The sequence below is a fragment of the Loxodonta africana genome, chromosome 4 (assembly GCF_030014295.1).
Source record: "Loxodonta africana isolate mLoxAfr1 chromosome 4, mLoxAfr1.hap2, whole genome shotgun sequence".
In the NCBI taxonomy this organism is placed as follows: domain Eukaryota; kingdom Metazoa; phylum Chordata; class Mammalia; order Proboscidea; family Elephantidae; genus Loxodonta; species Loxodonta africana.
This window is the reverse complement of record NC_087345.1, coordinates 127,925,013-127,930,351: the sequence shown is the minus strand read 5'-3', so window position 1 is coordinate 127,930,351 and position 5,339 is coordinate 127,925,013.

Genomic DNA, 5,339 nt, shown 5'->3' with positions numbered 1-5,339 from the left:
GGAATACTACCCAACTCATTCTGTGACGCCACCATCTCCCTGATACCAAAACCAAGTAAAGACATTACAAAAAAAAAGAAAATTATAGACCTATATCCCTCATGAACATTGATGCAGAAATCCTCAACAAAATTCTAGCCAATAGAATCCAACAACACATCAAAAAAATAATTCACCATGATCAAGTGGGATTTATACCAGGTATGCAAGGCTGGTTTAATATCAGAAAAACCATTAATGTAATCCACCACATAAATAAAACAAAAGACAAAAACCACATGATCTTATCAATTGATGCAGAAAAGGCATTTGACAAAGTCCAACACCCATTTATGATAAAAACTCTTACCAAAATAGGAATTGAAGGAAAATTCCTCAACATAATAAAGGGCATCTATGCAAAGCCAACAGCCAATATCACTCTAAATGGAGAGAACCTGAAAGCATTTCCCTTGAGAACGGGAACCAGACAAGGATGCCCTTTATCACCGCTCTTATTCAACATCGTGCTAGAAGTCCTAGCCAGGGCAATCAGGCTAGACAAAGAAATAAAAGGTATCCGGATTGGCAAGGAAGAAGTAAAGTTATCACTATTTGCAGATGACATGATTATATACACAGAAAACCCTAAGGAGTCCTCCAGAAAACTACTGAAACTAATAGAAGAGTTTGGCAGAGTCTCAGGTTATAAAATAAACATACAAAAATCACTTGGATTCCTCTACATCAACAAAAAGAACACCGAAGAGGAAATAACCAAATCAATACCATTCACAGTAGCCCCCAAGAAGATAAGATACTTAGGAATAAATCTTACCAAGGAGGTAAAAGACCTATACAAAGAAAACTACAAAGCTCTACTACAAGAAATTCAAAAGGACATACTTAAGTGGAAAAACATACCTTGCTCATGGATAGGAAGACTTAACATAGTAAAAATGTCTATTCTACCAAAAGCCATCTATACATTTAACGCACTTCCGATCCAAATTCCAATGTCATATTTTAAGGGGATAGAGAAACAAATCACCAACTTCATATGGAAGGGAAAGAAGCCCCGGATAAGCAAAGCACTACTGAAAAAGAAGAAGAAAGTGGGAGGCCTCACTTTACCTGACTTCAGAACCTATTACACAGCCACAGTAGTCAAAACAGCCTGGTACTGGTACAACAACAGGCACATAGACCAATGCAACAGAATTGAGAACCCAGACATAGATCCATCCACGTATGAGCAGCTGATATTTGACAAAGGACCAGTGTCAATTAATTGGGGAAAAGATAGCCTTTTTAACAAATGGTGCTGGCATAACTGGATATCCATTTGCAAAAAAATGAAACAGGACCCATACCTCACACCATGCACAAAAACTAACTCCAAGTGGATCAAAGACCTAAACATAAAGACTAAAACGATAAAGATCATGGAAGAAAAAATTGGGACAACCCTAGGAGCCCTAATACAAGGTATAAACAGAATACAAAATATTACCAAAAATGATGAAGAGAAACCCGATAACTGGGAGCTCCTAAAAATCAAACACCTATGCTCATCTAAAGACTTCTCCAAAAGAGTAAAAAGACCACCTACAGACTGGGAAAGAATTTTCAGCTATGACATCTCTGACCAGCGCCTGATCTCTAAAATCTATATGATTCTGTCAAAACTCAACCACAAAAAGACAAACAACCCAATCAAGAAGTGGGCAAAGGATATGAACACACATTTCACTAAAGAAGATATTCAGGCAGCCAACAGATACATGAGAAAATGCTCTCGATCATTAGCCATTAGAGAAATGCAAATTAAAACTACGATGAGATTCCATCTCACACCAGCAAGACTGGCATTAATCCCAAAAACACAAAATAATAAATGTTGGAGAGGCTGCGGAGAGATTGGAACTCTCATACACTGCTGGTGGGAATGTAAAATGGTACAACCACTTTGGAAATCCATCTGGCGTTATCTTAAACAGTTAGAAATAGAACTACCATACAACCCAGAAATCCCACTCCTTGGAATATACCCTAGAGATACAAGAGCCTTCATACAAACAGATATATGCACACCCATGTTTATTGCAGCTCTGTTTACAATAGCAAAAAGTTGGAAGCAACCACGGTGTCCATCAACGGATGAATGGGTAAATAAATTGTGGTATATTCACACAATGGAATACTACGCATCGATAAAGAACAGTGACGAATCTCTGAAACATTTCATAACATGGAGGAACCTGGAAGGCATTATGCTGAGCGAAATTAGTCAGAGGCAAAAGGACAAATATTGTATAAGACCACTATTATAAGATCTTGAGAAATAGTAAACCTGAGAAGAACACATACTTTTGTGGTTACGAGGCGGGGAGGGAGGGAGGGTGGGAGAGGGTTTTTTTTATTGATTAATCAGTAGATAAGAACTGCTTTAGGTGAAGGGAAAGACAACACTCAATACATGGAAGGTCAGCTCAATTGGACTGGACCAAAAGCAGAGAAGTTTCCGGGATAAAATGAATGCTTCAAAGGTCAGTGGAGCAAGGGCGGGGGTCTGGGGAACATGGTTTGCGGGGACTTCTAAGTCAATTGGCAAAATAATTCTATTATGAAATCATTCTGCATCCCACTTTGAAATGTGGCGTCTGGGGTCTTAAATGCGAACAAGCGGCCATCTAAGATGCATCAATTGGTCTCAACCCACCTGGAGCAAAGGAAAATGAAGAACACCAAGGCCACACGACAACTAAGAGCCCATGAGACAGAAAGGGCCACATGAACCAGAGACCTACATCATCCTGAGACCAGAAGAACTAGTTGGTGCCCGGCCACAATCAATGACTGCCTTGACAGGGAGCACAGCAGAGGACCCCTGAGGGAGCAGGAGATCAGTGGGATACAGACCCCAAATTCTCATAAAAAGACCAAACTTAATGGTCTGACTGAGACTAGAGGAATCCCGGCGGCCAAGGTCCCCAGACCTTCTGTCGGCACAGGACAGGAACCATCCCCGAAGACAACTCATCAGACATGAAAGGGACTGGTCAGCGGGTGGGAGAGAGACGCTGATGAAGAGTGAGCTAATTATATCAGGTGGACACTTGAGATTGTGTTGGCAACTCTTGTCTGGAGGGGGGATGGGAGGATAGAGAGAGAGGGAAGCCGGCAAAATTGTCAAGAAAGGAGAGACTGAAAGGGCTGACTCAAGAGGGGGAGAGCAAGTGGGAGTAGGGAGTGAGATGTATGTAAACTTATATGTGACAGACTGATTGGATTTGTAAACGTTCACTTGAAGCTTAATAAAAGTTATTAAAAAAAAAAAAGGCACTGTTTATCTGGTACCTGCCATGATCTAGGTACTAAACAGAGGCCTTATATTTATCACTTCTAAATATCATACCAGCTCTGCAAGGCTGGTATCATTATCCTAATCTTATAGATCAGGAAACCAAAACTCAGAGTGGTCATGTGACCTGCCTAAGGTCATAGAGCTAATAGTTCGTAGAACTCAAGAATTCAAACTCAGGTCTGTCAGGCTCTAAAGCCAGGACCATCTCTTCTACTTGGCGCTGACTCTTCCTGCAGCCATTTTCCATTTAGATTGTGTGATTCTATCAACTCTTGAATGCAATCAAGGACTCATTCAGATAGGCAAGTTTGTTTTAAAATTTTAGATGAAGCCATATCACTACATGGCTACTTTAATAATCTTCCTACTTCCCCCCATTTCTATGAATTTCCAAGGGTCAGATGCATGGAAGCAAAGAAAAGAGAAAGGTATCTTACATGCTGCAATTGCCCTCGATTCCTCCTTCCGCTCTGGTATCCCAACACCACTAAAATTTCAATTTCATTTATGTAAATTAAACTGTGTGTTATTTACATTGCAATAGAAGAATCAGAGAAGATTTTGACGAATAGAGTTTGTTTTCAGTGATTTCCCTTTTCCCTATTCCAAGAAGAAAACTGAGCTTTTGACATTTCTTAGTTTTCAGGTCTGAAAGCAGAAGCGATTTCAAGAAAACCTCTCTTTACATTGTGAAAATCCAAACCCAATGAGGAAATTATGTTAGGGTGTCCAGTCCAGAGTGGAAGGGGACAAAATAGTGTCTTTGAGTAGAGATGTGCAAAAGCAGAAGGCAGGGCAAGAAGATTCTCAAGTCTATGAAAAGGACAATGAGTTATTGTGGGTAACTGGAACTGTGACCTGCTCCCTCTGGTGTCCCCTGAAAGGACTTTCAGTGTGGTAGGATGTCTGCACAATGGGAACATTTGAGTGGCACTCTATTCCTCAGGGCTCTCAACTCTGGTAATGATTCCCATGGGCACTGTGGTTCAGAGCTACAGAACTACTGGACTTGGAGCATTCTTGCCAGATTTGGTCATCTCAGTAGTATGTGTGAATACAGTGTAGACTAAAGACTGAAGAGTTTTATCTATTTAAGGACCTTAGGTGGGAAGGTCATGGTTTGGGAGGGGAGGGAGGAACCCCACAAATGACTCTTTAAATTTTTCACCACTTTGGTGGAATGGATTCCCCCCAAATAAGATTAATTCTGAGTTAAAGAAGATAATGTGGGCTGGATATTATTGTATGTTCCTTGATCAATTTCTACTTTTCTCCACCTGCTCTGAGCCCCAGGGGCTAATCTTTTTGCACTACTTCTAAGCCTTCATTGCATTCTGACTTCCAGTTGGGTCTAGCCAATGGAGACACTGGCAAGAGATCAGAGGGACAGAGGAGAGTGAGTGGCGATATTTATTTCCAAGAACTCCTTCCTATGGGTTTCCTGGATTCCTTTACTAAATGTAGTAGATACTGTCTGGTGGCCCTCCCTTCTACTTGTCCTACAGGGTCTCCTCTGGAACTGGAAGAAGGTGGGAGAGAGCCAGCACTCTCCCACTCTCCTCCAAATATGGGTGAATTTGAGAAAGGAATGACCATCCCCCAAATATGGGTGAATATGAGAAAGGAATGGAGGGAAAAAAAAGAGAGTGTGGTGCCTCTAAGGATGAAGAGACTTAGCTGAAGATTTGGTTTGGGTGAGTAACTTGCATTGGTTTCCACCAAGAAACCCTCATGTTTTCACCATCCAGAGACTTTAAGCCCCATGCAGCTGCTCGTTCCAAGTTATCTGAAGCTAATACTGTGAGCCAGCTCAATGGGTAGATTTGGGTTTTTTTCTGAGAGAAAGAATTTTTTTTTTTTTTTTTTTTCCAAGTAGACTCAGTCCTGAAAAGACAGGCCTCTGTGTCCAGCTCCTAGGGAACTCAGGGAAAATATTGTCTGCAAATCCAGGCATTGCAGTTTTCTAAGACAGTTCCTGGTTTTGAAACACTTT